Consider the following 13,540-nt stretch of genomic DNA (forward strand, 5'->3'; position numbering starts at 1 on the left):
GTTTAATCAACTCTGACTCATGAACATCTCATGTGCTACATAGGAGAGTTGTGTTCCATATTATTTTTAATAGCTCATTTTTTGTAAGTAGATCGCCAGGCTAAATACACCACAGTCTGAACATATTCTTTGTCAGACATACAAGTTGTGAGTTTTCTAATTAATTGTTGGATGCTAGATACAACATCAACCACATGTCTCTCATGCTATCATACTGTAGTGGTTCCTATGTTGATGTACGTCTGGAAGCTATGTCACTGATATTTCAAGTTCTATCAGGGTGATGTAGAATGAACAGGTTTTAGCAGAGCTTCTAGGCTAAGAGCAGATGATGAAGAGGGAATTGACTGTCCACCTCAGAATAATTAGCCATTGGAAACCATTATAGATAGCATCAAAACATTGTCAGATAGTGAAAATATCATGAGTAGAAGCAGGACATTTTCAGATATAGTGCCAGAAGATGAGTCCCTCAGGTCAGACAGCACTCAAAATATGACTGAGGAAGAAATGCCTTACAAAAGTAATGTTAAATGTACTGACACGAAAGGAGCAGAGCCTGATGGAATAGAGTCGTCAGTCTTCAGTTGCTGATGGGACACAACACAAACTGGGAAGAGATAGCTACAAGCATCAGTTAATAAGTAGAAATATACAAACTATGAGTTATGTATATTAGAAGTTGTCAAAATTGAAATGAGATACAAGTGAACCAGAAAATCATATGGTTCACTATGCTGAGAATGACACAATCAAAAGAATGGAATTGCATTCATCTTCAAAAAGGATATTTCAAGATCTATCTTGCAGAACAATGTTGTCTGTGATTGGGTTTTATCTATCCCCATTCAAAGAAATACAATAAATAGAACTATTATTCAAATTTATGCACTAACCAAATAAATTAGTGAAGAAGAAATTGAAGCGTTCTACCCACAGCTTCAGTGGGAAATTGATCAGATATGCAATCAAGATATATCAATCATTATTGGAATGCAAAAGTTGGAAACAAGGAGCAAAGAACATTGTGAGAAAACACGGTTTGGGCGATGGAACCAAAGATAGAGATTGCGTGCTAGAAATTTGCGATGAAGACTGGGTTCTTCATAGAAAATAACTTTTTGTACAACAAAAAAGGAGACTATACACATGGACTTCTGCAAATGGAATAAACAAATCAAATTGACTGTGAGAAGACGTGATGGAGAAACAAATCAAATTGACTGTGAGAAGACGTGATGGAGAAGCACAATATAAGGAGGTAAAACTAGACAAGGGAGTGCTTGTGGAAAAGACCATCAATTGCTCTTACATACAAAGTTCAACACCTCGTGATCACACAGGCTGGTCTGCTTCTTCCTTGTGGGCTTTGTTACTTCTCAGCTAGATGGCCGCTTGTTTACCTTCAAGCCTTTAAGACCTCGGATGCTATATATTTTGATAATCTGGCACCACCAGCTTTCTTCACCACATTTGCTTATGCACACACTTTGTCTTCAGTGATCATGTCAGAAGGAAAGCATCTCAGAGTGCCAGATTATTAGACCAAAGGGTTCTTGTGTTGAGGGAGTTCTTGAGTAGAGATCCAATATCCATCTGCTACCTTAATACTAAACCTATAAATATATGTACATAGATCTATTTCCACATCGTCATATATAAATATATTTACATATGTACATGCCTGTATTCAGACCTCTATAAATGCCCTTTGCCTCCTAGTTCTTTCCTCTATTTCCTTATACTTTCCTTTTGTCCCACTATCATATTCAGCCTGCATTAGGGTTTCAGTAATTCCTCTTGGTTACATTGCCCTTGATCAAGCCCTTTCAGACCTCCTACACCCACCTTGCCATCAATTTTCAGTCACTGGCTGTTCCCTTGGGCCTGAGTTTGTTAACACCCACTTCCTTTCCCCTGCCCCCCCTCCCATGTCCACCATACTGTCTTCCCATTGTTCTCACTTCCAGCTTGTTTATCCTGCCTATCCCATCCAGGTAGACATGCAACAACAACAATATGCACAAACACAAGACTGAGCACAACAAAGCAACAACAGAAAATAAAACAATAGCTACAACAATAACAAGAAAAAGGCAATGACACAAAAAGCGAAAAGCCTATAAACAGTTCCAGGTCTATTTGTTGTCCTTTACGAGTGTTTTCCAGTGGAGTCTGATGGGCGCCATGCACTGGGCCCCCGCAGTCTATTTTTGGTGTTCCCTGGGGACTTCATTGCTCCGCTCCCCTTGCTGCTCTGTTGCGCACTCTCAGCATCTGACTTGGGCATGGTGGGGTCAGGGCGGGCACAGTGTTGTCCCTGGTGGTCCTATGCTTCAGTGAGGAACATCGAGTCTCCTGGCGGGGCCGGCCCTGTGGTCCTCTCTATGCATTGGCTGCTCTACGCAGAAATATTGTCTTCAGGGCTTGGTCAGCCAGGATGTACTTCACTCTTTTTCCTCCCCCTTCATTGTCTCCTGTGTTCTCTGATCAGACATGTCCCTCTCCTTGAGCTGTAACTTCAGTGCTGTCCTCTGAAGTGAATTCTTCTGTGTGGGGGGTGTGGGGGGAGGGGGGACTGTCCACATAGTTGGGATTGGGGCCAGCCCCTCAGGTCTCTCTATTGGTTCCTGCTTCATGCCAGTGTGTTGCATTCACATCTTGGAGTACTAGGTTGAAGTCTGGTCCCTCTTTCCCTGTGGAGATATAAACAACACCCTCCCCTTGGGTGGGTTAGTGCCCTGTTCCCCCAGCTACCCATGTCTGTTTATTTTTCCTCTAAAGCTCTTTCTTATACACACATGAGTGTCTATGAATTTGTTTCTCTAGTCTACCAGACTAATCCCTCTCCATTTTCCCCCAACCTGCCCCACCATACCCACCAGGACCCATTAATCTTGTTACTATCTGTATAGATTGATCTATCCTATCTGTACAGAAAAAACGTTTTTGAAAACGAACAATAAAAAAGTAAAACATAAAAGCCTCAATAAAAAGAAGGTAAAAACTATGCAAAACTAGAACATATTTAAATGGATCATAAGGAAGATCAAATGAGAAGGTGCTAAGTTTTAACCTCATTGCGTCTGCAGTAATCCACCCTCTAATGCATTCTGGGCGATAACAAGGCTCCTCATATACCTCTCCATGGTCAGCCGGGATTCACCAAAGGCTTAATCCATATATATTTCCTATCGGCTTATTTTTTTTCTTTTTAAAGGTAAGCAATTTCATAATGGGTCAAAGGGGAGATCAAATATTTATTTTATTTTATTTTATTTTATTTTGTTCCCTAGCCTGTACTATAAAATACACAATTGTCGAATCTAAACACTGTTTCTTTAAGTGAAAATCAATTATACGTCTAAACAGAATTTTAAAGAGAAAAGGCTGTGGCAATCACAGGTAGCATACTTTTGGTATATCTAACAAAAACTTAGTTGAAAAATATTTTTATGGTAACATACCAGTATTTCTACCAAAGGTAAAATGGGGAAATCATTTTGTTTTACTATTTAACTAATAAAATCATAACTCTTCCAATAGCAGTAAATGATTACAAGAGGGAAGATTTTCATCGATATGTCAGTGATGGAAATTGTACAACTAAAATGATGAAACAAGAGTAATTTTCCAGGCTTTGCTTCTCACTAGAGTGTCGGGCATTTTTGACAGGTCATTTTAGACAGATTTTATTTAACCATCTAAATTTGTAACAGAAATAAAGGGGTTGATTGAGAGTTTTAGGATGTTCCTTACCTTACTTCATGAACCTAGCAGCTGGAATCGTCTTTTCAAAACCTTTAGGATGATTTTCTAGGCCACTTAGCACTTCCTTGTAGATTGCTCCGTTGAGACTAATAGTGATTACACTAATCAGCAGAATCTTAATATTAAATGTACCAAGGCAACTTTTCCCTTCTGGGTAGTCCTGTTAAACTGATCTTTGAAAATAAAATCAAAGCCATTCTTCTTTCACTTTCTCATAACCTAATTGGTTTTGGTGTTTTTCTTTTTTTTTTAAAACATTTTATTAGGGGCTCATATAACTCTTATCACAATCCATACATATACACACATCAATTGTATAAAGCACATCTGTACACTCTTTGCCCTAATCATTTTCTTTTTTTTTCCTTTTCTTTTTTTACATTTTATTAGGGGCCCATACAACTCTTATCACAATGCATTCATATACACACATCAATTGTATAAAGCACATGCAGTTTTGGTGTTTTTCTTGGTATAGTTTCAGCATTTACATTAATATCTTGCAAAAAATATGCTCCGTGGAAAAGTACAATGGAAACAATCTTATATACTGTAAAAGTATGCTTTTCATACTAATTTTATTATGTAGTAGATGTTAATATCTGGTTAATTGTTACACAGGGGTTTTACATAAAAGCAGATATGGTGTACGTTTTTAGGATCTGTACTTTTTAGGAGATTTGTGAAATATTCAAGTAAAATTTAATGTGCCGTTAAATTGGTTATATGAGGGGCTTCCAAAAGTTTTGGTGAAAGAGTTTGGGAACTCTTCCACAAATTGTTGAAGGTCCCACTCTAGTTTGCAGAAATCACCTCCTCTCTGCAATGCAGGATCCCTGACTCAAAATGCCAAGACGGTGAGCAGCTTTTTTATCATAAAAATTTACCTTTTGAAGAAGATAAAAATTTCTATTAAAAATATCTATATTTGCTATTAATTGTTGCATAACTCAAATGAAATGATATGCAAACATGTACCCAATTTACACTGCTCACCTGCTCTGTCCATTCAGTATGGAAGAACCCGATATCATGTACCCAAAACATGATAAGCAAACTGTTCCTTTCAAAACTTCAATGCAGAAAACGGATTAAAACTAACTGTGCCACTAGATTCTTCTCTTCCTATTTCTCTTCTTTTTCGGTGCCAATGTGACTGAGAGACAGACAGTGTTCAGCATTTTTAACCTTTCAGGGCCCTCTGAAAGCACCCCACAGCCTCCTGAGCATCACAGGGCGAGGTGAGACACCGCACCGCCAGAGCGCATTTGATTTCCAGCCTGCAACCTCTTATTTTTAAGCTTGAACCGTCTCCGAAACTGCAAAGAAAACAGTATAAAAGCACCTCGTAGATTAACAGACCATTACTAGTCCTTAACACTCAAGCAGATGAAACCTCCTTGATCCCAGACTATAAAAACGCCTTCTGAAGGCGATTGAGCTGCTCTTTGATTCCTGGCCCAAGTCTTAACTTTCGCAAAGTGCTGGAGGTCTGTATTTCATTACGGGTATCATCTTAAACTGTTATGTCTTTACTTGCTTTAAGGGGTTTCTCTTCAAGTCTACAGGTTCTTTTGTATCTACTTTGATGGGGAACTAATACATACAAAAATACATTCTAAAAATCTATTGATAACAAATATTTCTTGGGGTTTTGTTGTTTTTGTTTTTAATCCAATCTTATGAAGTCACTCCTTATATTGAGTCCTTAGGTTAAAACCATACCTGTGAGATGTAGGTTCAGATTTTATTTCACAACCAACTAACAATCTCATGTTCTTCTGCCTCAAATAAATGTATATAATTTCAAATGGTGAATATCAAAACCTCACAAGAATCTTTTCACTTCACATAGCATAAATAATGATGAGAATAAAATTGGAGTCTGTAATCCCCATATAAAGGCTAAGTTGTTATAAGTTCAGCTAAGTTGTTGTAAGTTCAGCCCCTGGTGTACCCCATGTTATTTATTCCGTGTCCATGCTGTTCTTTGGTAACTGTGGTCCAAACAGTACACCAAAAGCAACAAATCAACAGCTTTCATCCCAGTGATCATCTTATCTTCAACTTGATCCTCCAAAAAATGACCTGTAGGTCCTCTGGTACATTTTTAGTGTTTAAAATGGTAATAGGTCCCTTTTTGTCCCTTTGTTGATATCAATAAGACATGAATCCTGTAATAAATGCTCGCACTGGAAAACATAAAAAGGAGAAAATAAATGTCAACTGAAATTATTTTTCTCGTATTATTTTTTAAACAATGTAGTCAGAACGGTAGTAATTTACGATGACTTTAAAGGAGGCACTAGAAAAATTTATTGGCCAGCAAAATTCCCAGTTTTCAGTAAAGAGCTATATCCGTTCATTGCACAGTTTAAAGAAAATCTAATTGCTCTAAAAGTATATGAGTATGATATAAGTTTTTAAGATAATTAGATAGGACTACTTGTTTAGCAATAAGACGTGATTGATAAAAGTCACTTCAATGGAATCATCTTTCATAAATGTGTAAAGATATATAGATAGAGTCTTGTATGTTCAAACTTAGAGTTAAGTATTAATTACTTCAGAGTATTAATAAGTCACATTTATATATATGGAGGCTTGTATATTCAAACAGAGTTAAGTATTACTTTCTTCAGAGTATTAATAAGTGACATGTCCTGGGGGAAAGGTTAAGAGCATAGTATGGGGCTATTAAAGCAGAAGAGATTATACTGATTTCTATTCTCACCTAAAAAGGAATATGTCTCTAATTCAAAATTGATAGCCAAATCAGAGGCACTTGGAATTCTATTAAGCTTCTTTATAAGGAAGGTAGCAATCTTCTAAATTGTCCTAATGTATTCCAGATGTAATAATCCTTTTGTATGAGTTCTATTAAAGCAACCCTGTTTAAGTGCTTCTAAACAACTTAAATATTTGGACCCTCGTGTTTATATGACAGCAAAAATAGCTTAAGTGTGGCTGAATGGGGACGAGAAGCTTTGGAGAGTAAGGAAATCTTGGCTGGATTGGCAATCTGTCATAAAAATAGTCTCAATGGAGACCTGTGCATAATTTCTTTTATTTGGTTTATTCTCTCAAGTATAGTGTTAATATTTTTAATTTGTTGTTCATATTAAAAATGTTTCACTAAAAATAGAAAGTTCAAGGATCTCCATTTAAAAAAATTAGTGCTATTCTTAGATAGCAATGATTCGCTGAAGTTACATGACCTCTTCAACAAAGTCATGTGCTTTCTAAACTGACACAGTCCGCAGCACTTCCCATGATGAAGTCGGTGAGTTACCTGTAATCACTGTGATGCTGCACTATTTGTTTTATTTAATAGAGTTGAGAAGACATCTAATATCTCTAATATCTAAGTCTCCCGATTCAAAAGTAGGAAGGTGACTGATGAAAGAAAACAGAGATTTATTTCGAGAAAAAAAATTGAGATAAATTTTATTTCTTGGTGAAAATAAATAAGATCACTAGAAGACAGTAGAAGCAGCCCTGGTGGCACAGTGGTTAAGCACTTCGCTACTAACTGAAAGGTCAGTGCTTCAGCCCTACCAGCCACTCCACAGGCAAGCATAAGTCCTCCTGCTACCATGCAGATTTATAGTGCCCGAAACCCTGTGAGGTCATTCTACATGCCCTGTAGGATGGTTATAAATTGGAATCAACTCAGAAGGTTATAAGTTGGAATCAACTCAGAAGTGATGGATTAGGTTTGAGTTTACAGTGATAGCTTATAAAATAAGAAATTTTCATTCACATGCTTCAAGCCTATTCCAACTCATAGTGACCATATAGAACTATCCTATGGAGTTCTCCAAGGTTACACCCCTTCATCGGAGTCCATTGCCTCCGCTCTCTCCTGAGGAGCAGCTGGTGAGTTTAAACCACTGACACACACTTAGCATCCTGATGCTTAATCTAATACACTGTGACCAGGGATCCTAAGAAACACAGAAACGTGGTGTGGTGATGTGAAATGGCAAACAGGGTGTTTGGAACACTAATAAAGATTGGTCCGTTTTCCCATTTCTCTGTGTTTATGAGACCCATCAGCAGCAGGAAGAGAAAAGATAGAGCCAGTGGAGCCAGTGCGGGATTTCTCACTAAAGTTGTAGAGCCATCGGAGACCATGACCTCAAACCCATGAGACAGAGAGTAGTCTTGCAGTCAACTGAGACCATGAGGCAGAGAGGCCAACCCGCAGGCAAGCTTTCTGGCCCACAGAGGCAGAAGCCAGGGGATGATGTGACTGAGCAGTGGAGGACACTCAGAGACTTGACTGCTGACTGAAGAGGTGCTGCTTTGAACCAAAGACTATACCCTTAAGAGTTTATGATCCTGACCTGGTGTAACCTGGACACTTCCCTAATAATCCCCCATAATCCTAAATATTGTCTGTGAGTTCTGTGTGGTCATCATAATGGATTATTGAACCCTGTGGTGAGTGGTTGGTGGGAGAATACGGTTAAGAAAAGAATGGCGGGTAGAGACACATTTGACCTCTGCCTTGGGGCTTGTGTGGAAATGGTTCTTCTTCTTCCTGTTGAAGCCAGAGGAGGTCAGAAGTGGCTTCCGGGCCAATTTGTCACTTGGTAAATTGTTCCAAGTGGTGTCCAGCCACAACAACAACAACAAAATTCAAAGTGGGAAATAGGTTCTTCACAAGTGACCTGGGTTTAGAAGTTAAACCTGGTCTTGATTGTTCTTCTTCTTTTGGGTAATAATTGTGGCAATGAATTAGCTTATTCTAATAAATAAAATTGATAAATCATACTATTAAGAATATAAAAATAAAAGTGGAAAAATTACCCAGGATATAAACCAAGCTTCCATTAGGGGAAAATGCTATATTTACTTAAAAGTCAAAAACAAACACTCCTCGAGGGCCTGCAGTGGTTACTCATTCGGCTGCTAAACTTAAGATCAACAGTTCAAAACCACTAGCCAATCCATGGGGGGGGTGGAAATAGAGGCTTTCTTCTCCCATAAAGAGCTACAGTCTCGAACCCCCCCAGGGGTAATTCTCCCCTGTCCTATAGAGCATCTATAAGTTGGAATAGACTCAATGGCAGTGTTTGTTTGTCTGTTCATTTGTTTGGGGTACTATATGCAACACAGTGCTTATCATTTTATATATGTTAATACAGTTTTTCTCATTAATTCATTAGGTTTCTTTTTCCATAATCTTAAGTAAAAGGGCAAAAAGGCTTAGATGAATGATTGTCTTAGTTAGCTCATGCTGCTGTCACTGAAGCACAAGTGATGTCTTTAACAATGGAAATTTATTTTCTCGATTTGGGAGGCAAGAAGTCCAGCTCTGGTTACCAGCTCTGAGGGAATCCTCTCTCTGTTGACTCTGAAGGAAGATCCTTGTCTCCTTTTACTATCTTGGGCTCAGCATCGCTGTGTCTCTCCATGTTTGTTAGCATCATCTACCCCGGCGTCTAGAAAGTCATCAATGCAGAGACCCTCGGTCCAAAGGATGTGCTCGCCTTTTCTTGGTGGTGCTGAGGTATCTTTTTAGACTCTGTCATTTGCTTAATCTCTTTCATATATCAAAAGAGATTGAATCAAGTTATAACCTAACCCAGTAGCCTGTATCCTATTTTACTAACATAATTGCCTCTAATTCTGCCTCATTAACATTGTAGTGGTTAGGGTCTACAACGTATAGGATACTTATATCAGATCACAGAGTGAAAGGTAATTGTATAATACCGAGGATCATGGCCTATATAAATTGCCACCTATCTGAGTGAGTGGGAAGGAAATGCAATTCAATTCATAACAATGATGAAAGCAAAATAACCCCCCAAATAGATTTTTATGCTTTTAAATAGGAAAACTGAATTGAAGTTATATTGAGCTCTTCCTATGTATTTCATATGGGTTGATGCATGCAATTACAACAATCCTCTAGAATAGTAGCAGTTTTAGTTCCTCTTAATCAGAAAGACGTGCTTTTCTCCAAAAGAGTCACCGTCTCAGAAACCCACAGGGGCAGTTCTAGTCTCTCCTTATAGGGTTGGTTGTTATGAGTCAGCATTGACTTGATGGTAGTGAGAGAAAGCAAGTGTGTGCGTGCATTTAAGAAATGTCTTGGTATTCGGCACATTGGGAATCAAATGCAGCTTTTATTAATGAATATACTTACCTGAAAATGAATTGAATTGCAACACTATATTTCAGGAGGCTGAACGGCAGGGGATATCTTTGCTGTTGTTCTTTGTGTTCTTCTGTTCCTGTTTCTTTTCCATTTAGCACTAAAAAGCATGCGCTGGATGATGGAAAGAGCTTGATGTGGGTTGAATTTCAGTCGTCACTTACAACCTGAGTGAGCGCAGCTTGGTTAAGTTTTCCTGGTCTCAGTTTTCTCATGCTTTGCATAACCCTTGTTAGCAAGATTGAAGAAGCTACTTGACATAGGCAAATAAATAATAGCTTCCATCATTATTGTTAATGTGTGTTGTTTATCAGTCTTCCAGTGAAAAACATTATGGATGCAGTCAATATTTCATTTGTATCACAAGTAATGTTTAAAAATAATGTATCACTGACTTTTTTTTAACTTAACCAAATTCCTGACATTTTTGAGTCATGTGACCATATTTCTTGGGTGATATAAACCAAAAATTTAACACTATAGAGCTCTGGGAGGCTTCCTGCTACTTTTCCATGAGATGCAAATGTAAGCTGTATTCTTCCACTCTAGTCATTCTCAGACATGAAGGTAACGCAAAACTTAATAGGCTTTTCCATAGGAATTTCAGAGTGAAATAACCTATCTAAGTGTAACAAATATAAAATCATTGTTATATCATCGTGGCTATTACGGAGAGAATCAAGAAAGTCTACAATGTGCGCCAGCAGCAACAGATGTTTAGATCAACAGCTGGTTAACATTATTGAGATGAATCATGGAGCAGTTGTGACAGCTGGATGGGAGCCCGGGCAGCCAAGAGATACCAGAGATCATTTCTGTGTTTTAAAGGGAGGTACTTTTCAGCACCTCTGACCTGATACAAGATTCATCTTAATTGAAGGTGACAGGTAGTGTTATAAAAAACAAAGTGCAATTATACTTGAAACGCCAGGGATCTAAAAAAATGGATGTGTCATAGATGGTATATTTTCCAACCAGGGTAAGTCATCCACTCTGCCCACAAACTGTTTAAATCAATGTTGCAAATGTCTAATGTTCCATTTAGAACTACTTAATATTTATTTTTTTAATCAGGAAAAAACTGTATCTGTTTTTATGATCAAGTTAAAACAAGATTTCTACATAGAAGTTTGACAGGTAAAGCCACACCAATCTTTCAGCTTTAAAACCAGTCAAAAAACTGTTTTATGCTTCTCAGCCTAGACAACAAAGTTATGAGAGATTTTTCCCCCTTCAGATTTAGTGTAAATGTCCCCGCCTGACACAGACAAAAGGCTAGATATCAAACAGAACGATGCTGATGTTCAACACCTGCACGCTCGTAGCCGCCAACAAAGGAAGACGGAGACCTACACACCTGTTGGATGGATGTACGCCTTTAACCCCTTCTCTTGATGGGTCCCCACAAGACCCAGACGGGAAAGCGCATCTGTCAAAGGATGGCGCTTAAGAAGAACCAGCAAACAAAACACGTCTATGATACGAGGTTTCAATGCTTAGTTATGGAATAGATCGGGCAACCTGCTAGGGAGGGAAATTTATATTCATGGTGGGGTTGGGGGGAGATTCACAATTGCCCCCAACAAATTTTTTTTAAAGTAGAATTCTAAAACCACTAGTAGAATTTAAATTAGTATCTAAAGCAAGCTAAATAGAATACCTCTCATCACATGTATGATGGCTAATTTTTCATTACTAGGAAATGTAGCAAGTATAATAGAGCATGTATGTATTCCTGCAAAAATATAATTTTGAAAGACAATAGGGAATTGAGTCGCAATGACCATAAATGCCCTTGACAGGGCGCTAACATTCGCATGCTTCACCCAGTTAGTGCTCTATATATTTATATTATTTACAACAATATTTGTGATTGTTCTTTAAACTTTGACTTGGTAGATAGATGAATCGTTAAGAAATGAACAAATCTAAAATTAACCCTACAACTTCCTTTAAATTAAAAGTAATGTTTTCAGCTCTAATAATTGTGTAACTTGAAGCATCTCATTACAGAAATTCATTATGATTTCGTTTACCTCACCATGTAAAATAGCAGTGGCCAAAAAAACAATAAGCAATGGTGAGTTTGTATATAATAAAGCAACTGGGACTTAATTACATTTAAAGTATCTTCAGACCTGGGATGAAATACCTCTGTCATCAAGCAACAAGCTGTCATTTACCCATCTTAATTAATAAAATCATTATTTTACATTGCCATATGAGTATATACTTAGTTGGCCTTTACAAGTAAGCCTTTTCCCAGCTTTTGTGGTTTCAAGAGTGGATGCCCAGCAATAATTTCTATGCAGTAAGAAAACACAAGGATATTCAAATACACCACCCTCACATGTAAACGGCAATTTATTCAGAGCTTGAGGGGAAACTCAAAGGCTGAATTTATTTTGAGTGTTAGATGTGGGCAGGAACTGAATCCTTCGGGAGTTTCTGGAAGATAAAAGAACAAACAATTCTCTTTCATGATCATTTCTCATCAGAAAGAAAGCATTTCTGTACATATTTTTGATGCTACCACCTAGCCAAACACTATTCCCAGCGCTGGAATTCTTCCCAAAAGTTGTGAGTGGATAACTCTTTTATGCCCCCCCCCCAAAAAGTGATTTAGTCATTTGTGTGATATGGCCATTCCAGAATGCAAGTCCACATTCCAACCCAGAGCAGCATTATAACAGTCCGTATTTCAGTGGCCACCCCTCTCACCCATGCTTGAACTTTGGCAGTAGTTAAAATTCAAATTGGATTTCCCACCACCTATCAATGAAGATAAAAAGTGCTGACAGTCTGAGGATAAGGCTTGAGCAAACTAATAGGTTTTAGTGCCTGAAACTTTTGATAATCTGGCGTTAAGTGGCGTGGCTCTTTCAAGGCAGATTCCATCTGTCCTATAAAGTTATGTATTGAAACATAATGCATCTCTTTGATCTCCTTTGTACAAAACCTTATGGAGTCAACAAAATGCCCCTATTCACTCAACAGCCACATCCCAAACCTGTTGACATGAAAGATTTTAACACTTGTAAGTGTTAGTAAACAGTGAATGAGCCATGTGTTGAAAGCCCCTTAGTTAAAAGCCTCAGAGCTGGGCTGAGAGTCTGGTCACAGGGCCAGGTTATCCTGCTGATGTTTTGAACCAAAATAAAGCACATAAGAACAGCACAAGCCACAAGTAGGCTCCTTAACATCAGGAAGTATGTTTTCACTTCAATTTTGCATAAATTTCCAAATATAATCTCAAGTAAAGCATTTAGAATAAAACATGTATTATATTGTATTTTCAGATCCATTATGTGTGTGTGTAAAAATATTCCCACATCATAGCGGCATGCCACGGTAAATAATACAAACAAGATACACACATATGCTGAGTTCGCTATACATTATTTGTATATGCACAAATACACAGTATTGCAAGCATTAGAGGCACCATTTGGCAGTGAAATGATATTGGCTTTTGCAGTCGGAAAGGTCCACTTACAAATACAGACCGTGTCTGCTGAGTGGCCCTCTGCATTGCTCTTATCTTTCACATGCGTAGACACCAAGCCAACTGAAGTCGGTTTTTTTGATGGATTGAAATCA

The 13,540-nt window shown here is 38.0% G+C and overlaps 1 pseudogene; it reads left to right on the forward strand.

The window, feature by feature from the left end:
• LOC142455513 (mRNA turnover protein 4 homolog pseudogene) overlaps positions 1–13,540 on the forward strand; it is a 54,627-nt pseudogene that overhangs the window by 19,033 nt on the left and 22,054 nt on the right.

This window comes from Tenrec ecaudatus, chromosome 8, assembly GCF_050624435.1.
Source record: "Tenrec ecaudatus isolate mTenEca1 chromosome 8, mTenEca1.hap1, whole genome shotgun sequence".
NCBI classification, from domain to species: domain Eukaryota; kingdom Metazoa; phylum Chordata; class Mammalia; order Afrosoricida; family Tenrecidae; genus Tenrec; species Tenrec ecaudatus.